A 27,694-nucleotide genomic window follows, 5' to 3' on the forward strand; every position below is an offset into this window, starting at 1 on the left:
CTGCAAAACAATTTCAAACATAACAAATATAAGAAAGAAGAGTGTTATACACCCTACATTTCATCATTCGGCATCAGTAACTACAAAACTAACCTCTTAGTCCCACAGGTTGTCATAGACTGGAGACTATGCAACATCAAAGTGGTGGACAATTGAGTTCACAGGAAGACATTCTTGACTTGCATCAGTCTTTCTCTTCTTGTTATGTTCTCACATGTGGTGGTTGAAGGGAACAAGAAGAGGGAAAATGAGAGAGGAAAAAGAGGGAGAAGCTAATCCCATCATGAGGGACCACCATCAAAACCCCATCTCAACCAGAATACCTCCCAAAAGTCCTACTTCCTCATACCATCATATTGAGAGTCAAGGGTGGACACAATTCAATCCATAGCAGCTATGCATAGCATAGCAGCTATCTGTTTTTAAATCAAGACAGACTGTCATTTCATTCTCTTTTACTCCTTATTCATTTTTCCTTAAGTATTTTAGGACGAATGAACATTTCATAAGATATACATAATGAGTATTTGTGGTCGAATGATAGGATATGAAAAAAAAATGCTCTTTTGTTCCCAATAAAAGGAATATTTAATATCCAGTCCATGTGAAAATTTCCCTGATTCTCAAAAAGCAGATGTCTTTTCACAGTTTATTGAAAGAATGTATTCATATATTGCACTTGGTTGTTCTCCTTTAGGACTAAATAACTGTTCCTCTCCCAATTTTAATGCCATTTGTTTGTTCAGAAACAAGGAGGAAGCAGGGTGGTTTGTCTTACAGAATGTTCCTATTGGGACAATATCCCAATGTCACTATTGGGTTTAGAGCAGGAGTCCATAATACCAGCACAGTGGGTCAGGAACAGTACCAGTCCTTGGTCTATTAGGAACAAGACCTCCACAGCAGGAGGTGAGCTGCAGGCCAGTGAGTGAGGCTTCATTTGTATTATAGCTGCTCTCCATCACTCTCTCATCACCCCTAGAAGAGACATTCTAGATTCTTTTCCTGGAACTGTTTGTAGTTACATAACCTATGCTTAATAGAAACAAAAATAGCTTAAATATTGATGATTATTTTTCTCTCTCAGTGCTCAGAATAGTGAGTTGGTGCCCCAGTAGTCTATCACAGTGACAAATTGGATGTTGCCTATTAACATTTGGACACATTAAGACAGCTTAAAATTAAATATTAAAAGCCCCATCCTTTATGGCAAATAGAAGGAGAAAAGGTGGAAGCAGTGACAGATTTCTTCATCTTGTAAAACCACTGTGGATGGTGATTGCAGCCATGAAATCAGAAGGCATTTGCTTCTTGGCAGGAAAGCTATGAGAAACATAAACAGTGTGTTGAGAAGCAGAAACATCATTCTGCCCAACAAACTGGTAGATGTTTGGCCTTTTCATTTGGATTCCTAAACTTTCTCTCCAGTCCCCATTGGTCTCTGAAGTCCCTCAGCTTTCAGGTCCTTCAGGAATCCCAAGATTAATTTGAGCATTTCTTTACCCAGTACTGAAATTAGCCATCTCTTTAAGATCGTCTGATGAGAAATGTATTTGGAAGCTAGATGTTAGACCTCAGAATAGTCCCTGTTATCAAGTTGTCATTCCTTTTAGGCTTTACAGTGGTCGTAGGAGGAAGTACACATTTTCCTTAAAAATTAAAATAAAAAGGAATATAATTAGTTGGTACAAAATTATGCTTTCAGTTCAAGATTTAAGACAGCAGGGTTTGAATTAAACTTCTATATGTTACGTATGAACCTCTTTTTCTAGCCACTGAAAGGCTTACTTCAGAACATTAGTTTTAATTGTTGTCGTGCTTTTACCTGTTAATATACATACGATTCTGTCACAATAACAGAAACAATATGAGGAACAGTAAGTTGTTGAATTATTGCTCGCCACAGCTGCGATGGTGGTGCAGATGCATGGCAGCTGCAACAAGAGCGCAGATGCATGGCAGAGAGGAACTACCCCACGTCCACATCAGGGGCAGCAGCCGAGAGGAGCTACCCTACTTCCAAGATAAGGACCAGCAGCTGTACTTTGCTGGAGCAGCTGTGAAGAGATACTGCACGTCCAACATAAGAGAAACCCAAGTAAGACTGTAGGCACTGAGAGAAGGCATCAGAGGGCAGACAGACTGAAACCATAATCACAGACAACCAGCCAATCTGTCACACGGACCACAGCCTTGTCTAACTCAATGGAACTAAGCCATATCCTGTGGGCCCACCCAAGAAGGACGGGTCATGTTGGAGAGATCTGACAGAATTTGATCCACTGGAAAAGGGAATGGCAAACCGCTTCAGTATTCTTGCCTTGAGAACCCCATGAACAGTATGATAAGGCAAAAAGATACGATAATGAAAGATGAACTGCCCAGGTAGGTAGGCACCCAATATGCTACTGGAGATCAGTGGAGAAATAACTCCAGAAAGAATGAAGGGATGGAGCCAAAGCAAAGACAACAACAAGTTGTGTATGGGACTGGTGATAGAAGCAAGATAAGATGCTATAGAGAGCAATATTGCATAGGAACCTGGATTATTAGGTCCATGAATCAAGGCAAATTGGAAGTGGTCAAACAGGAGATGACAAGAGTGAACATAGACATTCTAGGAATCAGCGAACTTAGATGGACTGGAATGGGTGAATTTAACTCAGATGACCATAATATTTACTTCTGTGGGCAGGAATCCCTTAGAAGAAATGGAGTAGACATCATAGTCAACAAGAGTCTGAAATGCAGTACTTGGATGCAATCTTAAAAATGAAAGTATGATCTCTGTTCGTTTCCAAGGCAAACCATTCAATATCATGGTAATCCAAGTCTATGCCATGATCAGTAATACCAAAGAAGCTGAAGTTGAACAGTTCTATGAAGACCTACAAGACCTTCTAGAGAACACCCAAAAAAGGTGTCATTTTCATTATAGGGGACTGGAATGCAAAAGTAGGAGTCAAGAAACACCAGGAGTACACACAAATTTGGACTTGGGGTACAGAATGAAGCAAGGCAATGGCTAATAGTTCTGCCAAGAGAATGTGCTGGTCATAGCAAACAACCTCTTTCAACAACACAAGAGAAGACTCTACCCATGGACATCAACAGATGGTCTACACCCAAATCAGATTGATTATATTCTTTGCAGCCAAAGATGGAGAAGCTGTATACAGTCAGCAAAAACAAGACTGGGAGCTGACGGTGGATCAGATCATGAAATCCTTATTGCCTAATTCAGACTGAAATTGAAGAAAGTGGAGGAAAGTACTAAATCATTCAGGTATGACCTAAATAAAATCCCTTAGGACTATACAGTGGAAGTGAGAAATAGATTTAAGAGACTAGATCTAATAGACAGAGTGCCTGATGAACTATGGACGGAGGTTCACGACATTGTACAGGAGACAGGAATCAAGACCATCCGCATGGAAAAGAAATGCAAAAAAAGCAAAATGGCTGTCTGAGGAGGCCTTACAGATTGCTGTGAAAAGAAGGGAAGCAAAAAGCAAAGGAGAAAAACAAAGATATACCTATTTGAATGCAGAGTTCCCACGAATAGCAAGGAGAGATAAGAAAGCCTTCCTCAGCAATCAATGCAAAGAAATAGAGGGAAACAACAGAATGGGAAAGACTAGAGATCTCTTCAGGAAAATTAGAGATACCAAGGGAATATTCCATGCAAAGATGAGCTCAATAAAGGACAAAAATGGTATGGACCTAACAGAAGCAGAAGATATTAAAAAGAGGTGGCAAGAATACACAGAGAAACTGTACAAAAAGGATCTTCACGACCCAGATAATCACGATGGTGTGATCACTCACCTAGAGCCAGACATCCTGGAGTATGAAGTCAAATGGGCCTTAGGAAGCATCACTACGAACAAAGCTACTGGAGGTGGTGGAATTCCAGTTGAATTACTTCAAATCCTGAAAGATGCTGCTGTGAAAGTGCTGTACTAAACATGACAGAAAATTTCAAAAACGAAGCAGTGCCCACAGGACTGGAAAAGGTCAGTTTTCATTTCAATTCCAAAGAAAGGCAGTGCCAAAGAATGCTCAAACTACAGCACAATTGCACTCATCTCACACACTAGTAAAGTAATGCTTAAAATTTCCCAAACCAGGCTTCAGCAATATGTGAACCATGAACTTCCAGATGATCAAGCTGGTTTTAGAAAAGGCAGATGAACCAGAGATCGTATTGCCAACATCCAGTGCATTATCAAAAAAGCAAGAAATTCCAGAAAAAACACCTCCTTCTCCTTTACTGACTGTGCCAAAGCCTTTAACTGTGTGGATCACAATAAAATGTGGAAATTTCTTAAAGAGATGGGAGTACCAGACCACCTGACTTGCCTCTTGAGAAACGTGTACGCAGGTCAGGAAGCAACTGTTAGAACTGGACATGAAACAACAGACTGGTTCCAAATAGGAAAGGAGAATGTCAAGGGTGTATATTGTCACCGTGCTTATTTAACTTATATGTAGAGTACATCATGAAGACTCTGGGCTGGAGGAACCACAGGCTGGAATCAAGATTGCCAGGAGAAATATCCATAGCCTCAGATATGCAGATGACACCACCCTACTGCAGAAAGTTAAGAAGAATAAAGAACCTCTTGATAAAGGTGAAAGAGGAGAGTGAAAAAGTTGGCTTGAAGCTCAACATTTAGAAAACTAAGATCACGGCATTGGGTCCCATCACTTCATGCCCAGTAGATGGGTAAATAGTGATGACAGTGGTTGATTTTATCTTTCTGGGCATCAAAATCACTGCAGATGGTGATTGCAGCCATGGAATTAAAAGACATTTACATCTTGAAAGGAAAGTTGACACCAATCTAGACAGCATATTGGAAAGCAGAGACATTACTATGTCAACAAAGGTCCATGTAGTCAAGGCTATGGTTTTTCCAGTGGTCATGGATGGATGTGAGAATTGGACTATAAAGAAAGCTGAAGCCCAAAGGATTGATACTGTTGAGCTGTGGTGTTGGAAAAGACTCTTGATTGTCCCTTGGACTACAAGGAGATCCAACCTGTCCATCCTAAAGGAAATCAGTCCTGAATGTTCACTGAAAGGACTGATGCTGAAACTGAAACTCCAATGCTTTGGCCACCAGCTCTTGCAAAGAGCTGACTCATTTGAAAAGACCCTGGTGTTGGGAAAGATGGAGGACAAGAGGAGAAGGGGATGACAGAGGATGAGATGGTTGGATGGCATCACCAACTCAATGGACCTGAGTATGTGTGGACTTTGGGAATTGGTGATGGACAAGGAGGCCTTGTGTGCTGCCATTCAAGGGCTCACAAATAGTCGGAAACGACTGAGCAACTGAACTGAACTGAAGTTCTTGAATATAGTTTCAGATTTCTTTCCTTTTTTTCTTTTTTTTAAATTTAAATTTATTTATTTTAATTGGAGACTAACTACTTTACAATATTGTACTGGTTTTGCCATACATCTACATGAACCCACCATTGGTGTACACGTGTTCCCCATCCTGAATCCCCCTCCCACCTCCCTCCCTGTACCATCCCTCTGGGTCATCCCAGTGCACCAGCTCCAAGCATTCTGTATCCTGCGTCAAACCTGGACTGGTGATTAGTTTCTTATATGATATTATACATGTTTCAATGTCATTATCCCAAATCATCCCACCCTCGCCCTCTCCTACAGAGTCCAAAAGACTGTTCTATATATCTGTCTCTTTTGCTGTCTCACATACAGGGTTATCCTTACCATCTTTCTAAATTCCATATATATGCGTTAGTATACTGCATTGGTGTCTTTCTTTCTGGCTTACTTCACTCTGTATAATAGGCTCCAGTTTCATCCATCTCATGAGAACTGATTCAAATGTATTCTTTTTAAAGGCTGAGTAATACTCCATTGTGTATATGTACCACACCTTTCTTATCCATTCATCTGCTGATGGACATCTAAGTTGCTTCCATCTCCTGGCTATAATAAACAGTCCTGTGATGAACATTGGGGTACACGTGTGTCTTTCAATTCTAGTTTCCTCAGTGTGTATGCCCAGCAGTGGGATTGCTGGGTCGTAAGGCAGTTCTATTTCCAGTTTTTAAAGGAATCTCCACACTGTTCTCCAGAGTGACTGTATTTGTCTGCTTTCCCACAAACAGTATAAGAGGGTACCCTTTTCTCCACACCCTGTCCAGCATTTATTGCTTGTAGACTTTTGGATCACAGCCATTCTGCCTGGTGTGAAATGGTACCTCATTGTGGTTTTGATTTGCATTTCTCTGATAATGAGTGATGTTGAGCATCTTTTCATGTGTTTGTTAGCCATCTGTATGTTTGGAGAAATGTCTGTTTAGTTCTTTGGCCCATTTTTTGATTGGGTTGTTTATTTTTCTGGAATTGAGCTGCATGAGTTGCTTGTATAATTTTTGAGATTAGTTGTTTGTCAGCTGCTGCATTTGCTATTATTATCTCCCATTCCAAAGGCTGTCTTTTCACCTTGCTTATAGTTTCCTTTGTTGTGCAGAAGCTTTAATTAGATTGCATTTGTTTATTTTTGCTTTTATTTCCAGTATTCTCAGAGGTGGGTCATAGATGATCCTGCTGTGATTTATGTCGGAGAGTGTTTTGCCTATGTTCTCCTCTAGGAGTTTTAGTTTCTGGTCTTACATTTAGATATTTAATGCATTTTGAGTTTATTTTTGTGTATGGTATTAGAAAGTGTTCTATTTTCATTCTTTTATAAGTGGTGACCATTTTTCCCAGCACCATTTGTTAAAGAGATTGTCTTTTCTCCATTGTATATTCTTGCCTCCTTTGTCAAAGATAAGGTGCCCATAGGTGTGTGGATTTATATCTGGGCTTTCTATTATTTCCATTGATCTATATTTCTGTCTTTGTGCCAGTACCATACTGTCTTGATGACTGTGGCTTTCTAGTAGATCCTGAAGTCAGGAAGGTTGATACCTCCAGTTCCATTCTTCTTTCTCAAGATTGCTTTGGTTTCAAGGTTTTTTGTATTTCCATACACATTCTGAAATTATTTGTTGTAGCTCTTTGAAAAATACTGTTGGTAGCTTGATAAGGATTGCATTAAATCTATAGATTGCTTTGGTTAGTATACTCATTTTCACTATATTGATTCTTCCAATCCATGAACATGGTATATTTCCCCATCTATTTGTGTCCTCTTTGATTTCTTTCACCAGTGTTTTATAGTTTTCTATATATAGGTCTTTCAGTTTCTTTAGGTAGATATATTCCTAAGTATTTTATTCTTTTCATTGCAATGGTGAATGGAATTGTTTCCTTAATTTCTCTTTCGATTTTCTCATTATTAGTGTATAGGAATGAAAGGGATTTCTGTGTGTTGATTTTATATCATGCAACTTTACTATATTCATTGATTAGCTGTAGTAATTTTCTGGTGGAGTCTTTAGGGTTTTCTATGTAGAGGATCATGTCATCTGCAAATAGTGAGAGTTTTACATCTTCTTTTCCAATATGGATTCCTTTTATTTATTTTTGTGCTCTGATTTCTGTGGCCAAAACTTCCAAAACTAAGTTGACTAGTAGTGGTGAAAGTGGGCACCTTTGTTGTTCCTGACCTTAGGGGAAATGCTTTCAATTTTTCACCACTGAGGATAATGTTTGCTGTGGATTTGTCATATATAGCTTTATTATGTTGTGGTATGTTCCTTCTATCCCTGGTTTCTGAAGAGCTTTATGATAAATGAATGTTGAATTTTGTCAAAGGCTTTCTCTGCGTCTATTGAGATAATCATATGGCTTTTAATTTTCAAATTGTTATTGTGGTGTATTACACTTATTGATTTTTGGATATTGAAGAACCCTTGCATCCCTAGGATAAAGCCCACTTGGTCATGGTGTATGAACTTTTTAATATGTTTTTGGATTCTGATTGGTAGATTTTTGTTAAGGATTTTTGCATCTACTTTCATCAGTAATATTGGTCTGTAGTTTTCTTTTTCTGTGGCATCTTTGTCAGGTTTTGGTATTAGGGTAATGGTGGCCTCACAGAATTTGTTTGGAGGTTTACCTTCCTCTGCAATTTTCTGGAAGAATTTAAGTAGGATAGGTGTTAGCTCTTCTCTAAATTTTTGGTAGAATTCAGCTGTGAAGCCGTCTGGACGTGGTCTTTTTCTTTGCTGGAAGATTTCTGATTACAGTTTCAATTTCCGTGCTTGTGATGGGTCTGTTAAGATTTTCTATTTCTTCCTGGTTCAGTTTTGGGAAGTTGTACTTTTCTAAGAATTTGTCCATTTCTTCCACGTTGTCCATTTTCTTGACATATAATTGCTGATGGTAGTCTCTTATGATCCTTTGTGTTTCTGTGTTGTCTATTGTGATCTCTCCATTTTCATTTCTAATTTTATTGATTTGATTTGTCTCCCTTTGTTTCTAGATGAGTCTGGCTAATAGTTTATCAGTTTTATTTATCCTTTCAAAGAAACAGCTTTTGGCTTTGTTCATTTTTGCTGTGTGGTCTCTTTTGTTTCTTTTGCATTTATTTCTACCAGAATTTTGAAATTTCTATCCTTCTACTAACCCTGGGGTTCTTCATTTCTTCCTTTTCTAGTTGCTTTAGGTGTAGAGTTAGGTTATTTATTTGACTTTTTCTTGTTTCTTGAGGTATGCCTGTATTGCTATGAACTTTCCCCTTAGCACTGCTTTTACAGTGTCCCACAGGTTTTGGGTTCTTGTGTTTTCATTTTCATTTATTTCTGTGCATATTTTGATTTCTTTTTTGATTTCTTCGATGATTTGTGGTTATTCAGCAGCGTGTTGTTCAGCCTCCATATGTTGGAATTTTTAATAGTTTTTCTCCTGTAATTGAGATCTAATCTTACTGTATTGTGGTCAGAAAAGATGCTTGGAATGATTTCAATATTTTTGCATTTACCAAGGCTAGATTTATGGCCCAGGATGTGATCTATCCAGGAGAAGGTTCCGTGAGCCCTTGAGAAAAAGGTGAAACTCATTGTTTTGGGATGAAATGTCCTATAGATATCAATTAGGTCTAAATGGTCTATTATATCATTTAAAGTTTGTGTTTCCTTGTTATTTTTCTGTTTAGTTGATCTACCCACAGGTGTGAGTGGGGTATTAAAGTCACTCACTAGTATTGTGTTATTGTTAATTTCCCCTTTCATATTTGTTAGCAATTTTCTTACATATTGTGGTGTTCCTATGTTGGGTGCATATATATTTATAATAGTTTCATCTTCTTTTTTGATTTATCCTTTGATCATTATGTAGTGTCCTTTGGCTCTTTTCACAGCCTTTGTTTTAAAGTCTATTTTATCTGATATGAATATTGCTACTTCTGCTTTCTTTTGGTCTCTATTTGCATAGAATATCTTTTTCCAGCCCTTCAGTTTCACTCTGAATGTGTCCCCTATTTTGAGGTGGGTCTCTTGTAGACAGCATATATAGGGGTCTTGTTTTTGCCCATTCACCCAGTCTTTGTCTTTTGGTTGGGGCATTCAACCCATTTGTGTTTAAGGTAATTATTGATAAGTATGATCCCATTGTCATTTGCTTTATTGTTTTGCATTCGAATTTATACACTCTTTTTGTGTTTCCTGTCTAGAGAATATCCTTTAGAGGATTTGTTGGAGAGCTGGTTTGGTGGTGCTGAATTCTCTCAGCTTTTGCTTGTCTGTAAAGCTTTTGATTTCCCCTTCATATTTGAATGAGATCCTTGCTGGGTACAGTTATCTGGGCTGCAGGTTATTTTCTTTCATCACTTTAATTATGTCTTGCCATTCCCTCCTGGCCTACAGAGTTTCTATTGAAAGATCAGCTGTTTCTTTATGGGAAACCCCTTGTGTGTTATTTGTTGTTTTTCCCTTGTTGCTTTTAATATTTATTCTTTGTGTTTGATCTTGTTAATTTGATTAATATGTGTCTTGTGGTGCTTCACCTTGGGTTTATCCTGTTTGGGACTCTCTGGGTTTCTTGGACTTGAGTTATTATTTCCTTCCCCATTTTAGGGAAATTTTCAATTATTATCTCCTCAAGTATTTTCTCATGGTCTTTCTTTTTGTCTTCTTCTTCTGGGACTCTTATGATTCCAATGTTGGAGCGTTTAATATTCTCCTGGAGGTTTTTGAGATTGTCTTCATTTCTTTTAATTCATTTTTCTTTTTTCCTCTCTGATTCATTTATTTCTACCATTCTATTTTCTACTTCACTAATTCTATCTTCCGCCTCCATTATTCCATTTTTTGTTGCCTCCAGAGTGTTTTTGATCTCATTTATTGCATTATTTATTATATATTGACTCTTTTTATTTCTTCTAGGTCCTTATTAAACCTTTCTTGCATTTTCTCAATCCTTGTCTCCAGGCTAGTTATCTGTGAGTCCATTTTGATTTCAAGATTTTGGATCATTTTCACTATCATTATTTGGAATTCTTTATTAGGTAGATTCCCTATCTCTTCCTCTTTTGTTTGGTTTGATGGGCATTTATCCTGTTTCTTTGCTTGCTGAGTATTCCTCTTTCTCTTCATCATGTTTAGATCTCTGAGTTTAGGTTGGCCTGTCTTTATTCTAGCAGTTTGTGGAGTTCTTTTTATTGTCGAGTTTCCTCATTGTGGGTGGGGCTGTACGGGTGGCTTGTCAAGGTTTCTTGGTTAGGGAAGCTTGTATCAGTGTTCAGGTGGGTGTAGCTTGATTTCTTCTCTCTGGAGTGCAGTGAAGTGTCCAGTAATGATTTATGAGATGTCAATGGTTTTGCAGTAACTTTGGGCAGCCTGTATATTGAAGCTCAGGGCTGTGTTCCTGTGTTACTGGAGAATTTGTGTGGTATGTCTTGCTCTGGAACTTGTTGGCCCTTGGGTGGTGCTTAGTTTCAGTATAGGTATGGAGGCGTTTGATGAGCTCCTGTCGATTAGTGTTCCCTGGAGTCAGGAATTCTCTGGTGTTTTCAGTATTTGTACTTAAGCCTCCTGCTTCTGGTTTTTACTCTTATTTTTACAGTAGTCTCAATGCTTCTCCTTCTATACAGCACCATTGATAAAACATCTATGTTAAAGATGAAAAGTTTCTCCTCAGTGAGGGACACCCAGAGAGGTTCACAGAGTTACATGGAGAAGAGAAGAGGGAGGGAGGATGGATTTAGAGGTGACCCAAACGAGATGAGGTGGAATCAAAAGAGGAGAGTGCAAGCTAGCCACTAATCACTTCCTTATGTGCACTCCACAGTCTGGACTGCTCCTAGATGTTAACGGAGTTATACAGAGAAGAGAAGATGGAGGAAGGAGACAGAGGTGGCCAGGAGGATAAAAGGGGGAATCAAAAGTAGAGAGACAGATCCAGCTAGTAATCAGTTCCCTATGTGTTCTCCACCATCCAGAACACACTGGTGATTCACAGAGTTGGGTAGAGAAGAGAAGGGGGAGGGAGGAGACAGAGGTGAACTGGTGGAGAAAAAGGAGAGTCCAAAAGGGGAGAGAGCAGTCAAGCCAGTAATCTCGCTCCCATGTAAAAATGGGCCTGAAGATTGGGTTCTCAAAGGTACAAAATTTATAACAAATACCAAAAAGCAAAGATTAAAACACTAGACTAGAGGTTGGATTTTCAAAAATACAATATTAAAGAAAAGAAGAAGAAGAAGAAAAAAAAAGAAGACAAAGTCACAAGAATTATAAATATGAATATATATATATATATATGTTTGCTATAAAAAATAGGGTCTTTTTTGCAAAGTAATAGGTTATAAAAATGAAAATTAAAGGAGTAATAGAGGACTTAAAATTTTAGAAAAATTAAAAAAATAAAAGAATGATTGTAAAAATAGTAAAAATATATCTAGGACTTTCTCTGGTGTTGTAATGGGCAGTGTGGGGTCCGTTCGTTTTTGGATAGTTCCTTGGTAGGGCTTATATTTCTCAAGATCTATAGGCCCCTTCCTATGTAGTTGGTACTAACTACAGGGTTTTAATCTATTGCCCCTGTCACTTCCAAGGTGGTTCCCTCTGTTTTAGCTTCTTCTCTTTGCTAGTCTCTTCAGTGTCTGATTTCCACCCTAACACAAGGGGGGCTGTAGTGGACACTTTTTTAGGATCACTTGTTCAGTCGTGCTGTGGGGAGGGAGGGATGCTGCAAACAAATAACACTGGCGTGTGCTCGCACTGTCTCAGCCACACTGAGCCTGCCTTCTCTCAAGGCTCATGTGCCCTCCCTTCCCACAGTGCTCAGGCTGTGGTTGTTCTGCCGGGACCGTCGGAGGCCGGCCCTGGGCTGCATGTACCTCCCAGATCTAAGCCACTCAGGTTCAGGCGCTTGGGTAGTCCTCAGAGGCTCAGACTCTGTTGGGCCTGCGTTTTGTGCCCTTCCCAGGTCCGAGCAGCTCAGGTGATGAGGTGTTTGGTGAGTGCTGTCACTGAGACTTATCACCTCCCCCGTCCCTGCCACTCGGTTTTCTGGGTGTACAGCCGGCACACCTTCTCAGGCAGATGTTGACCATCCAGAACCCCAAGAAGTTTTAGTTAGCAAAGAAGCCTGCTTGCTGTTTGGTAGATAATGCCTCTCTAGGGCTGCGATTGCCCCCTTCCAGTTCTGGCTGCCTGTCACCAGAGGTATGGTCTGCAGCTGGCTAGTTCTGTTCAGTCCTTTGTTCTGTGCATGGGCCTGGCGATGTCTTAGATTAGGGCTTTGCGTATGGTAGCTATCCCAGAGTCTGATTTTCTAGCCCAAGTTAGTTTGCTCAGATTGCCCTCGAGGCATTCAGGCCCGGTCCTTACTCTAAGCAATGAAGCCTGTGCCTCCCTGCTCAGCCCCCCATTGCTAGTGGCGGGTGCAGACATCTGTGGTGCTTCTCCACTGGGGGAGTTACCACTGGGCTCGTAATCTGTGGGTTTTAATTATTTATTTCTTCTTCCTCCCTGTTATGCTGCTCTCTGTGCTTCCAAGGCTTGAGGGTGTTTCCTGGTGTTTGGAAACTTCTCTCTTTTTAAGACTCCCTTCCCAGGATAGAGCTCCATCCCTGCCTCTTTTGTCTCCGTTTTGTCTTTTTTATTTTTTGCTACCTCCTTTCGAAGACACTGGGCTGCTTTTCTGGGTGCCTGATGTCCTCTGCCGGCATTCAGAAGTTGCTATGTGGAATTTACTCAGCGTTTAAATATTCTTTTGATGAATTTGTGGGGAAGAAAGTGGTTTCCCCATCCTATTCTTCCAACATCTTAAGACCACCCCCCTCCTTTTTTTCTTTTGGTTTTCTTTGGTTTTGTTTTTGATGGGCTGTATTTTTGTTTTTCCTTAGAAGATATTCCACTCTAAATGTAGAGTCATAAGAGGAATTTTAAAGCCACTTAAGTAATGTGTTGTTATAGATAGCTAATCAGCAACCTGATGCCATTACCTTTATTAGTCTTTGTTCTCAATTTGTTCAGTTCAGTCCAGTCCTTCAGTTGTGTCCGTCTCTTTGCAATGCCATAGACTGCAGCATGCCAGGCTTCCCTATCCATCACCAACTCCTGGAGCTTGCTCAAGCTCATGTCCATCGACTTGGTGATGCTATCCAACCATTTCATCCTCTGTTTTCCGCTTGTCCTCCTGCCTTTAATCTTTCCTAACATCAAGGTTTTTCTAATGAGTCAGCATGTTTAGTATATATTCAGTCTCATTTTAAGTCAACCAACATGAATTAAATTCCTCTCTGTCCCTACTGCACTCCCAACTCTAGGCCAGAAACAAAAAATTGCAGAGACTGAAGGCTGATTCCAGCACATCACTGTGGAGATTTCGTCCCCCCACCCCCCTTTTTTTTCCCAGAAAAACAAAAATTAGTTGCTAACATTAAAATCAGTAGATTGAAAAAAAAAATCAGTATATTGTACATAAATATCCAAACATCTGATTCTCTTGAAAACATGACCAACTTGCCTGCGTTCCAGCATGGGTGAAGTGGAGGAAAGGCTGCTCCCAGAGATAAGGCCTGTGCTGCCCAGATTCCAACATGGCCACCTAGTCCTAGTATCATATCTCCTGCCTCCTGGGGCCACGAGCTTGTGAGAGCTAGACTTCTAGATCTCTTAAGATAAAGACTACTTTTGTCTTGATCAACTTTGACTTTGAAGCCTTTAACCCAGAACCTAGCACACAGTTCTTCCTTATACAGTTGTTGGATGGATATAAAATATCTTGTGGATGCATATGACATTTCTTCCAGTACTGAAACCATGCAATTGAAGTATTGTTCTGCCCTAAATCTTTGATGCAGACTGGCATCATAGGTGACCCTGATGTCTGCCAATAGACCCACTACCTTAAGCCAGTTGTATGTCCCTGGGCTGTCCCTGAAGTCTTCACTTTGCCATTTTTCAATTTATCCTCCTAGCAATCTCTTCTCCAATGAAGACAGCAATGCATATCTCATGAAATGGCTAGGAAGATGACATGAAACCACAAATGTCGAGCATAGACCCTAGTATCCATTTTCATGATGTTCTTAGAAGTTGTTTTTTTTTTTTTCCATGTAGGCAAGGTTCTCTGTCTTCTTAGATGTCCATGCAGATCAGTTTGATTTTCTAGCTAAGCTTCAAGGAAGAGATTACAGTTCAATTCTCTGTATTCTGAGAAGCTTCAAAGGCCACTGACCAAGGACACTGAGGAAGGTAAAGATTTTATCAAGACCTTTGTGTTTTTTTTTCAGATCTTTTAGTGGCCTAAAGAGAAAAACTCAGGTAGGTCAGAGTATATATAACTGGGGGCTCCTGGTCACCACTACATGCTATGAACCCAAATGTCCCTGAGTACTTGGAGCCAGGAAAGAAGCATGAAGTGGCTTGTGGTCCTTGGGCTGGTGGCCTTCTCAGAGTGCATAGTCAAGTAAGTATAGGGACTGCAAGTCGCATCATATTCCTTTCTCAGATTTTTTTTTTTTCATCTGATTATTGGTCTACCTCTCTGGTCTAGAAGGGAATGGAATATTTCCCCATAGAGTCTTAAAGCTCAACTCTTACTTTCTGATAAGTAACTTGCTATAGGAACTGTGGATCCCAAGGTCTTGGTTGGGTTGCACAAATCTTGGGGTCCAATCATATCATGACCTATTGAAAATGCAACACCTTGTAACTGTTCAGTGCACAGTCAATGCAGATGTCGATGTGGTCTTGTGGAATAGCACTTTCTATATTTTATTCAACATGTCCTCTTTTTTCCCTGCCTACTGCAGTGTGTATATGCCTATGTCTGCATCTCTGTATCACTGTCGTTTATCACTCCATCTCTTTGGAAGTCAGTGGAGTGTATTTCTCTTTGTGTTGTTTTCTTTTAATTTTTCACTTGACTCTTCCTTCCTTCTCAAGCCTCTGAATTTCCCTTACTTGTTCCCTATATCTTGGATTCTTCTTTCAACTCTCTCTTCTCTGTCAACTTGGAGATAGATACACTGTTTTATATCTGACAAGCAGTGTGACCACAGCCAACTCAGAAACCTCTTGCATTTCAAATTGCTCCCTTGTAAAAGAGGATAAGAGTCCCCCTTCTACCTTCTTCCTTGAGATTCTATGAGAAGGAATGAATGGGATGGCAACAGCAATGCTAATGGCTATCATTGTTGAGACTGGAAGATCCTCTGGAGAAGGAAATGGCAATCCACTCCAGTATTCTTGCCTGGAAAATCCCCCTGGTGGGTTACAGTCAATGTGGTCGCAAAGAGTGGAACACGACTGAGCGACTTCCCTTTCACTTTCACTGTATATACATCACTTCACTTATCCCCAAGGTATCCTATTTGGAGGGTTTGTATTGTTACATTCTACTATTTTGCCGAAGGGGAGACTGAGACATCACATGGTCATATGGCTTATTCAAGACTGCAGAACAGAACCTGTATTGAAATCTATGTCTTTGCCATGGTATATGCATAAAATTCTGATAATAATGTGCCTCATAAATATGATTAGAAAATACACAAGGCCATAACAATGCAGTTATACCTTAACACTGACAGCTAATTGTAGCATCTTCTTTGTTTTCTTTGTCAAATGCTCAGTGAAAGAATACCTCTAAGGTGAGTGAAGACCATGAGAAAAACCCTCAGTGGAAAAAACATGCTGAACAATTTCCTGAAGGAGCATGCTTACAGACTGCCCCAGATCTCTTTTCATGGCTCAAATCTAACTATTCATCCACTGAGAAACAGCATGGATGTGAATATTTTGGGAGGATGGTATTCCACAGTGCCCCCTGGTGCTCTAGCTTAGCACTGGGGCTCATCTGGAATTGCCAGGTGGGATGTTGGGGTTAGGGTTCCTGAGGAGGCAGAGACACTGGAAAACAGGGACCCCCCCAACCAGAGAAGAAGGCACTCTCACCCTCAACTGTTGGTCTTTGTGACTGTGGCCTGGAAATTATCAGGTGTCAGGTAAATATCCATTTCTGTGTCAAAGATGTGTCATTTGTTTGAGGGCGATTGTTCTTTCTGAACTAAGTGAACCACTCAGTTACAGATGAAGAGTGAACCACCACTGATCATAAGTTAGAACCAACTGGAAAGCAATTGTGAATCCCCAGGCAGAGGAATTCAGTTTCCGCAGATGCAAGAACGACAGCGCTAAAAAGTTACTGAACCTGTATTCTGTGTATGGACATAAGAATCACTGTGGTTACTGTTTTTAGATTAGACCAAGGGCTTATTTTTACTTCAACAGTGCCCGTGCCAGCCTGAGAAATAGACAAAGAGTAAATACATTTCAAATGAAAGGATCACCTGTGTGGTGTTGATTGATTGCGGTCTGAGTTTGGAGGGAGTGGCTGGGGTTGATCAAGAAGGACCTCCTGGAGACGTGAGTGCTAAGGCTGGGTTTGAAGAGACACAGAACTTCTCAAATGAAGGCATCAGGACTTCCCTGGGTGTCCAGTGGTTCTGCAATCCCAGTGGTTATGCCTCTGGGCTTCCCATACAGGAGGTACCAGTTCAACACCTGGTCATAGAGTCAATATCCTGCATAATGTAGCACAGGAAAAATATATCAAATGCAGATACCTCTGTGACCAAAGTCTGTGAGCTGCACAGTGGTTAGAAGTTGATATCAAGGGATATGTGACACTGAGCGGGAGGCATCAGTGTGGGAATAGAGGGTAGCCAGTTCTGCACTAACCCACTCCTTCTTTCTCCCTGTAGTTGGTCTACCTGGGTAGCATCACCATTTGAACACCCCCTCAGGAATTCCAGGTTATCTTTGACACAGGCTCATCTGACTTGTGGGTGCCTTCTGACTTTTGCCCCAGTCCAGCCTGTTGTGAGTACAGACACCCTGTACCCGGACCATCCTTCACTTGCCCTGCCACCCTGTTTCCACCCTTGGCACCTGATGACACTCATCTCTTGTTTCTGCAGCTATACATGTTAGGTTCAGACATCATCAGTCTTCCACCTTCCAGCTTACCAAATAGACCTTCAGCATCACCTATGGATCTGGGAGAATGAAAGAAGTTGTTGCTCATGACACAGTTTGGGTAACAGTGTAACATATGCTGAGTCAGGACTGGCTAGGGAGTGACCACTACTTGCAAAACAGATGCAGGACCATCTGGCAGGACCCTTCCTAGCCTAACTCCCATAGATATTGGCCATCTTATCCACAGGATCATGTCTCTGGGGAGGCAGTGCCCATGGTGACACACAAGCAAAGAAATTAGGTAACCCAGAGAGTGGCTTGAGGTGTGGACTTGCAGCTCTTCTGCCCATGAGCAGTTCAAGGTTCATTTTGCTGGGAGTGAGAAAAAAGGATAAAAGCACCCACTTTTATATTCACGGACTGTTCCAGGCACTTTCAGGTGATAACTGGTTTAATCCTGCATCAACCCCACACAGAAGTTACTCTGGTTAGCTCATGAGACATATGAGGAAACAGTGCAGACAGCAAGAGCCTTGCTGAGGGCACACATGTGGTAAAAGGTGGAATTAGGCTGGCTTATCAGACTGAAGTTGCTGTGGGGTGGTTGGGGACAGGATAAAACTGATCTGAGGACCCTGGGGGAAGTCAAGGGCTTCAGGTATCCATAGTGGGAAACTGGAGGCCTGAGAAGTCAAGGGGCCTGATAAATGAGTTCTCACTCTAGAGGACCCTTGAGAGTCTAATTAACCTATGGCCTGCCTCCTCCAAATTATTTGAGTAGTTCCACTCTCTCACTTTCTCTCTCATACACACTCACAGAAATATACACATATCCCCAAAAGTGATTTCCCCAGGCAGTAATTTCATAGAACCCTGCAAGCAAGATTGTGTTTTCGGCTTCTGTCTTCCTGGACAGACACAGAATATACCGTACATTACAGAGAATGCAGTCCATTCCTGTCATTAGGTCACAGTGATGCCAAACAGAAGAGTATCTTGCTCTCAATTGTTTTGTCCATAAGGTGGCACCACTGGGACCTGGCCTAACTCTTAGTTGCCCCACTTGTACAGAAGCCACGAGACCAATTTGACTCAGTCAGGTGGTATTATTCAGAGGGGCAGATGTTATAAAATTCACAGCCTCTCTCAAATGGAACCCCAATTACCCTCCCAACTTGGTCTAACCATCTTTGGGCCACCACAGACAGAGCCCAGCCTCAATTCTTCTCTGAGGATCTAATGGCAATGCATCTCAGGCCAGTCCTAGCCCCACTTCATGTATCATGTATCATGTATCATGTAAGTGGGAACACTCTTTTTTTCCCACAGACTGGGGACCTTGTAAGCACTGACCAGCCATTCGGTCTAAGCATGGTGGAATACGGGTTGAGGATATATGTTTTGATGGTGTCTTGGGCTTGAACTACCCCAACATATCCTTCTCTGGAGCCATCCCCATATTTGACAACCTGAAGAATCAAGGTGCCATTTCTGAGCCTGTTTTTGCCTTCTACTTGAGCAAGTAAGTCTGAGATGGACAATCCCTTTCTCCAAATTAGCTGTAAGATGCTTTCAGGTGCATGGAAATTATAGAACACTTGATAAAGAAGTATCCTGAGTGATAACCTAACCCAGGATAACTATGGACCCAGGACCCTACCTGGCTTCACCCCTGGCTTTTATAAATAAAAGTTTATTGGAACACAAGCCTACTCCTGGGCTCAAGATCAGTAACTTGGTCTGGGCGGGGGGCGGGGGGGGTGGGGCGCGGCGGTGAGTGAGGAGAAAGGCTAATGGAAGGCAACAGGAAACAAGTTTAAGTAAAAGGCATTAGGTTATGCTTATGAATTTGATCAGGAAGGAAGGAGAAGGATGGTGGATATCTTTCCTTTCTCATTAGTATTTCACTGGGAGCCCAGGACCAGCTACCCAATTTGTAGGAGCCAGTGAGAAATGAAAGTGTGGGACACAAAAGTGTGGGACCCCTTGCTCAAGAAATATTAGGCACTTCAAGACAGGGAGAGCAGAGGTGGGGTCCCTTCTGTGTTTGGGGCCCTTTTGACAGTAGAGGTCACAGGCCATTGGAGCCAATGCTGGGTGACCTGAACCCACACCCTTAGAATTCCCAGGCCTTGATTTTCCTTAAAAAATGACAAGGGGGAAGCCAAAACACTTTAGCACCCTGTCCTCTGAGGGTGTCTGAGCACTCAGGTTGCTGGAGATCCAGGGCGTCTTCAGAAGACATAGTGGGTGGAGCCCAGCCAAGTGATTCAGCTTCTAACCTCCTCTGTGCCACTCATTAGTCAGTAACAGACTTCAGTCTCGATCTCAATCTCTCCTAGACTCAATTTCTGCATCTGTACATGGGGACCTTATTAGGGCCTTGATGGGTGGACAAGCACAGCTGTCAGACAGTGCTATTGTTACTGTCCTCCAAGGATCGCTCCTCACTTCTCTCTACAGAGATGAGCAGGAGGGCAGTGTGGTGATGTTTGGTGGGATGGACCACTGCTACTACAAGGGAGAGCTCAACTGGGTACCATTGATCCAAGCGGGTGACCGGAGTGTACACATGGACTGGTAAGCCTCTTCCTCTGAGGGTCAGCCCAAGTGATGCTCCCACTACTGTACATGGACACAGAGAGACACACACAAATGTATTCTCAGACACACAGTCACACAGACATATACACTACCCACAATGACACAGACAGACACACAGACACATGGAAACACACAAGCAGACATGTATAAACCTACACAGAGACACATATAAACATGCATAGCTAGTCAGAGATGCACAAGCACACACAGAGACACATACAAACACACATACAGACAAACACACAAGCACATAGATATACAAACAACCCATGGGTTCATAATCCCCAGGCCATCTGAGCATGGCTCTGATCATGGTCCTAAAAGGCACCAGAGAGGTCTGTGTACCTGGGAGAGGGCTGTACCCACTTCCCTTTGAGGTGGGGAGCATGGTTAGAGGATTTTACCATGTGGTGACAGAGGACCAGGGAAAATATCTCCAGCCTGAACAGAGTTATGGTAAGATGACCAACTGTCCAGGGCTACCTAGGACATAGGAAGTTCTCAGTACAGATAAATTTCAATTAGGAATCAGAGACAGTCCCGAGAAAATGGGGAAAACTGGTCCACTTAGGCAGCAGCTACCCAGCAGTGGAGAGAGGTTGGCTGCAGTCTTAAGATGTGAAAGCAACTAATAAAAAAGACACACCAAGTTCTTGGGCACACAGTGGGACAGGGGCTATTACAGAGAATCAGGAAGGTGGGATCCAGGAGTGACCTGAGGACAAGAGGCATAATTGATAGGATTCTGTGTGATACCCACAGACAAAAGTTGACCTGTCCTTTGGAGTTTCTGTGGCCTCATCATGTATTTCCTGGCCAGGGTCTCAGGGTCTGAGCTGGTTGTAGGAGTAGTGCTGGGAGACACCCTCAACCAGAGAAGCCCCTCTCTCTCCCTACTATGAGAATCTGCTGCCCCTGTGAATCTGCATCTTCACTCTGTGTGTGACCTGTTATTTGTTCCCCACCAGATACAGCTCTCTGAAGGTTTCTTATTGTTTTCTCAGTCTTCATTCACTCATTGGACAGACAAGCTTTGGACATCCACTGTGTGCCAGGCACTTTAGGGAGGCAAGGAGAATAAAACTCGCCTTCACATCTAAGAAGGCAGATGTACATGAAGTGACTTGCCCACAAAGTGAATTGTGACTTTGGTACATGCTAGACATGCAGCAGACTTAGCAGCAGCAGACATGAGGAGGAGAAGGCAATGGCAACTCACTCTAGTACTCTTGCCTGGACGATCCCAGGGACAGCGGAGCCTGGTGGGCTGCCCTCTATGAGGTCACACAGAGTCGGACATGATTGAAGTGAGTTAGCAGCAGCAGACATGAGGAAGGGTCTACAGAGAGTGACTAAGACAGGAGACTGATAAACACTGGGGAAAAGACTTCCTGAAAACAATACAATTAAGCTGGATTCTGGAAGATGAGAAGAAATTTGCTAGTCAAAGTGCAGTGGAATCTTCTAGGAAGGAAGACCAGCTTGTGTCAAGGTACAAAAGATCCTTGTGCATTCAAGTACTGCATTCGAGGATGTCAAGAAAGGTGCTATGTCGAGAGCAAAGGAAAAGAGGGTGAGAGACGAAGGGCTGTTTAGGAAACAGTTGGGAAGGGGACAACTCTGGGGAGGCTCAGAGTGACCTTGATGCCCACTTTCTTCCTTTGTCTCTCAGCATCTCCTTTGAAAGAAAGGTTATTGCTTGTTCTGGAGGCTGCAAGGCCTTTGTTGACACCGGGGCAGCATTCATCGAAGGCCCAAGAACACTGGTCGATAACATGCAGCTCATCGGGCCCATGCCACCAGGTTCCAAGGTGAAGGGTCATGCTCCAGGGTCACTCCTAGTCTCCACACATAACAAGAATCACCAGGGCCAACCTCTCACCCTCTCTCTCTAACAGCACTATGTTTCATGTTCTGCAGTCAATACACTGCCCTCTATTATCTTCACCATCAATGGCATCAACTACCCAGTGCCAGGTCGAGCCTACATCATCAAGGTGAGGGGACAATACTGAGGGTTGGTTCTCAAACTGGAGCTTGCAGGAACCCTTGGGCAGCAGCAGCTGGGAGGAGGGCGCCCTCTGGAGGCCATGTCAAACCATTGCAGGTGCTGCTGAGCCCTGTAGCTGTGCCAGTGACTCCCACAAAACCAACCAGTTGAGAGCAAAGGGCCGTGTGGGACACTGATCTTTCTGAAATAAATGTGGAGAGGCCACACCATATGTCATGGTGGGAGTCAGGGAGAGGGGAACACTAAGGTCCTCAGTCCACAAAGAGCTTCAATTCAATCTGAACTCAGAGATGCATGAACATGAAATTTAGCACTTGCAGTCCCTGAAATAGGCCATGTTACAAGGAGAATGGCTGGGGACAGTCCCAGTGTGATGTCCCAGCATAAGTTAACAGGCTCCCTTCCCTTCTCAAAGTTTTCCTTGTTTGGATGATAAATTACATGGTCAGCCTAGTTCTTGGTTGCATCGCCCCTTGCTCCGGCCAGGTGCCTCTTTTGTGAGTTGGGGTACCCGACCCCTCTGTGGTGACGTTGGATGCTAACGTGAATAAAGTGTGCACTGTGACTGCTCAGCCATGGCACTGTGTGGAGGCTTCATGTCAGCTCCCAGTGGGAGTTCAGAGCAGGCTGATGGGGTCAAAGAGAGCTTTGAGGAAGGCAGAGAATTTCAGGAATTCTAAAACCAGAAACTCATTGAGCCATATGGAGGGTTGCTTGGTTCTAGGCAAAACTGCACTGGATTCCATGCAAATGGCATCTCAAGATGGTCTGCACTGGGGCACTGGGGACTTACTTGGGGTGATGAGGGCTACAGACTGACCAGTGGGGTTGGGGAGCCAGAGTACGTTACCCAACCAATCCTGGAGTGGCCAAAGAGGGTGAGTGTGGGCTGAAGGAGGTTTCTCAGAGTTCCTGAGTTAAATCTTAAAGACAGTGTTGTGGGCACTGCTCTATTTAAGATGGATAACCAACAACGAGTTGCTGTGTAGCACAGGGAACTCCACTCAGTTATATGACAGCCTGGATGGGACGGGTGTCTTCGAGACCAGGACACCCGGATACATACGGTTGAGTCCCTTTACTGTCCACCTGAAACTCAGAATATTGTTAACCAGCTATCATTCCAGTTCAGTCGCTCAGTCATGTCCGACTCTTTGCAACCCCATGAATCACAGCACACCAGGCCTCCCTGTCCATCTTCAACTCCCGGAGTTTACTCAGACTCATGTTCATCGAGTCAGGGATGCCATCCAGCCATCTCATCCTCTGTTGTCCCCCTCTCCTCCTGCCTCCAATCCCTCCCAACATCAGAGTCTTTTCCAGTGACTCAACTCTTTGCATGAGGTGGCCAAAGTACTGGAGTTTCAGCTTCAGCATCATTCCCTCCAAAGAAATCCCAGGGCTGATCTTCAGTACGGACTGGTTGGATCTCCTTGTATTCCAAAGGACTCTCAACACTCTCTCCAACACCACATTTCAAAGGCATCAACTCTTCGGTGCTCAGCTTTATTCACAGTCCAACTCTCACATCCATACGTGACCACTGGAAAAATCATAGCCTTGACTAGATGGACCTTTGTTGGCAAAGTAACCAGCTATACTCCAATACAAAATAAAGTTTTTTTAAAAATAAAGTACAGATTGTGGGGACGCAGGAGGAGAACTAGCATTCTCTGCAGAGAAAACAAGGAGCAGGAGTCAGAAGGAAAGAAACAGGGAGTGAGGAGAGCTATGGACACAATTGTTCTTTTTGAAAAAATTATATTGAAGTGTGGCTAATCTTCAGTGTTGCATTACATTCTGCTGCACAGCAGTGTGACTCAGTTATACACATAAAAATATATATATTTTCTTATTCTTTTTCATGGGACTTATTGCTGAATACTGAATATAGTTTCTTATGCTCTACAGAAGGACTTTGTTGTTTTTCATTCCTCTGTTTCCCAACTACCACTCCTCCCCTCCCCCACACCCTTCCTCATGGCAACCTCATGTCTTGGACCTCTTTGGTTTTGGATGAACTCTCATATCCCCAGATGCTGTGAAAACCCCTTGATACTTACCAAAAGAGGGAAATAAAACAAAGAATTGTGCTTGGTCTGGATATTGCGGGGAGTCTCCGGTAAGGTCTCATGCTGACTGGTGTGTGTCTCTGGCTCCCCCAGGATTCTAGAGGCCACTGCTATACTGCCTTTCTAGAGAACACTGTGAGTCCATCTACAGAGACCTGGATCCTGGGTGACGTCTTCCTGAGGCTGTATTTCTCGGTCTTTGATTGAGGAAATGATAGGATTGGCCTGGCACAGGCAGTGTACATTCTTGGAGTGGTTGAGGAATCAGTAAGGCTGCTCAAGACACACACTCACTTACACTTTGGGCACTTCTGCCCAGGATGATGGTGAACTGTGTTTGGTGGTCTGCACACCTTATTCTCAGTAAAGAATAAAGTGTTTCACTCTTAATGGTGCTGAAACAAATGGTTGCCTCTGTTTGTGTCTGGGAGTGCAGTATCTAGAACCAAGTCTGTAAAAATTGAGAGGAGTCCTATTCCAACTGGCTTAAAGGAAAAGGAAGACTCATTGAAATGATTCTTGGAACCCAGGACACAAGACTCAGAGCAAATAAAAAGATCTCAGTAACTGGACCCAAGAAATCAGAAGTTATCAGTTCTCTCTATCTTACCCTCAGTTTTTCCCTTCCCTCTTCTTTGATGGTCTTAGCCTGACAACTTTCTTCCTTTAGGCTTCTACACCTAGTGATGGCCTCCAAGCTACCTGCCCTAGGTTTGTATATCCTGAAGGCATCCCCTAGTAAGGAAAGAAGCTTGGAGCCATTAGAGTTCAAGGGTGTTCCCTGAATGACCCATCTCAGTTCACATGTACAGCCCGAGATCAGCCATCCTGGCAGGGCCATGGGGTCCTATGATTGGCTTTACATGGTCACTGGCCATGACACAGCAGCACACATGATTGTCAAATTCCTCCAGAACTACATGACTGAAGCTGGAGAGACAGCCCCAAGGATAGCGACTGGGGGATGGTCTAGGCCATGGAAGAGTTTGTGATGACCCACCAACTCAACCACCTTCTCATTCAGAGGAATTATAAGGGGTAATGAAATAGACTCTTTTCATTCCATCTCAGATGATCTTATCACTGGACTTCTCCTCCAGGGGATTTTGGGTGAAGTCCTTCATGCAGAGCTGGTTCCCTCTTGTTCCCACACCCCAGTCATCAGCTCTCTGCCACATAAGCCTGCTCTGTCCTTTCCAGTCCTACTTGGTAAATGGTGGCCCCAGTGGATCCCTAAGCCATCTCTCTCCTCCAGGGCCCAGAATGCCCCTTGCTTGGCCTCCAATGCTGCTGGGGAGAATGCAATGCATGTATCGGGGGACCCTGGGTACACAGAGCCTTCAGCCTTTCTGAGCTTCCTCCAGGGGTGGAGCTACAAAGTATTTGCTTGGAGCTGCCCTGGTTAGGCACTTTTGCAGTGGGAGCATCCGTTCTTTCCACCTGGACCCCTCAGTAGATGCCTCAGCTAAGACAGCATGGGTCAGAGGTTGATTTCCTTTCAGATTGACTGGTTTGATCTCCTTGTTGTATAAGGGACTCTCAAGAATCTTCTCAAGCATAACAGTTAAAAAGCTCAATTCTTTGGCATTCACCCTTTCGTATGGTCCAGATCTCACATCTGTACATGATTCCTGGAAAACCATAGCTATGACACTACAGACCTCTGTAGCAAAACGAGTCTCTGCTTTTTAATACACTGTCCAGGTTTTTCATAGCCTTTCTTCCTTCCAAGGAGCAAGTGTCTTTTAATTTTGTGGCTGCAGTCAAGGTCCATAGTGATTTTGGGGTCCAAGAAAATAAAATCTGCCACTGTTTCCACTTCCCCCTCATCTATATGCCATGAAGTGATGGGACTGGATGCCATGAATGTTGAGTATTTTTTTGTGAATAGTTTTTTGAATGTTGAGTTTTAAGCAAGCTTTTTTCATCTCCTCACCTTATCAATTGGTCTTTAGTTGTTTGCTTTCTGCTATTATGGTGGTGTCATCTTCATATCTGTGGATGTTGATATTTCTCCCAGCAGTTTTGATTCCATCTTGGGATTTATGCAGTCCAGCATATCGAATGATCTTTCCTACATAAAAGTTCAATAAGCAGAGTGACAATGTATACTGTGTCATGCTCCTTTCCCAATTTTAAATCTTGTAGTTGTTCTGTGTCTGATTCTAACTGCCAATTTTTGACCTACATACAGACTTTCAGGAGATAGGTAAGGTTATCTGCTACTCCCATTCTCTTAAAAATTTTCCTCAGTTTGCTGTGGTCCACACAGTGAAAGGCTTTAGCACAGTTAGTGAAGCAGATGAAGATGTTTTTCTGGAATCCCCTTTCTTTTTCTCTATGGTTCAAAGGATTTTGGCAATTTGATCTCTGGTTCCTCAAACCAGTTGTACATCTGGAAGTTCTCATTTCATGTACTGTGAAGCTTAGCTTGAAGGATTTTGAGCATTATCTTGCTAGCAAGTGAGATTAGTGCAATTGCATAAGTTGAACATTCTTTGCAATTGCCTCTTTTTTGAATTGGAATGAAAACTGACCTTTTCCAGCACTGTGGCCACTGCTGAGTTTTCCAAATTTGCTGACATATTGAATGCAGCACTTTTACAGCCTCATTCTTTAGGATATTTTAAACAGCTCAGCTGGAATTCCATCACCTCCACTAGCTTTGCTTTTAGTGATGTTTCCTAAGGCCCACTTGACTTCATGCTCTAGTATATCTGGCTTTACATAAGTGACCCAAACATCATCTCTATCTGGGTCATTATGACCATTTTTGTATAGTTTTTCTGTGCATTCTTGCTACCTGTTATTAATCTCATCTGCTTCTGTTAGGTCTTGGACTTTTCTTTCCTTTATTGTGCCCATCTTTGGATGAAATATTCCTATGGTATCTCCAATTTTCCTGAAGAGATTTATACTCTTTACAATTTATTGTTTTCCTCTAATTCTTGCACTTTTCATTTATGAAGACTCTATTATCTCTCCTTGCTATTCTCTGGAAGTCTGCATTTCATTGGGTATATCTTTCCCTTTCTTGTTTGCTGTTCACTTCTCTTCTATACTTAGCTGTTTTCAAGGCCTCCTCAGGCAACCACTTTACCTTTTCACATTTGTTTTTCTTGGTGATGGTTTTGGTCACCAACTCCCATACATGTTACAAACCTCCACTCATAATTCTTCAGGCTACCAGACCTAATCACTTGAATCTATTTTTAATCTCCACTGCATAATCATAAGGCATTTGATTTACATCATAGCTTAATGGTCTAGTGGTTTTCCTTACTTTCTACAATTGAAGCCTGAATATTGCGTGCTTCTGCCTAAGCAAGTGCAGATTATAGTGCCAGATTACCACCCACCACTCCGTGTAGGTATGGAACAAAAAAGACAGTTTGAGGACAATACAGTGGAAGTGAGAAATAGATTTAAGGGACTGGATCTGATAGACGGATTGCCTGATGAACTATTGACAGAGGTTCATGACATTGTACAGGAGACAGGGATCAAGACCATCTCCATGGAAAAGAAATGCAAAAAAAGCAAAATGACTGTCTAAGAAGACCTTACAAATAGCTGTGAAAAGAAGAGAAGTGAAAAGCAAAGGAGAAAAGGAAAGATATAAGCATCTGAATGCAGAGTTCCA

The 27,694-nt window shown here is 42.4% G+C and overlaps 1 pseudogene; it reads left to right on the forward strand.

Moving 5' to 3' along the window:
• The first annotated feature begins 14,795 nt into the window (after positions 1–14,795).
• The window catches only part of LOC147342109 (pregnancy-associated glycoprotein 1-like), a 38,582-nt pseudogene continuing 25,683 nt past the window's right edge, over positions 14,796–27,694 (forward strand).

Source organism: Bos grunniens, chromosome 29 (genome assembly GCF_055505025.1).
Source record: "Bos grunniens cultivar Pamir isolate PY7600 chromosome 29, Bosgru_T2T1.0, whole genome shotgun sequence".
In the NCBI taxonomy this organism is placed as follows: domain Eukaryota; kingdom Metazoa; phylum Chordata; class Mammalia; order Artiodactyla; family Bovidae; genus Bos; species Bos grunniens.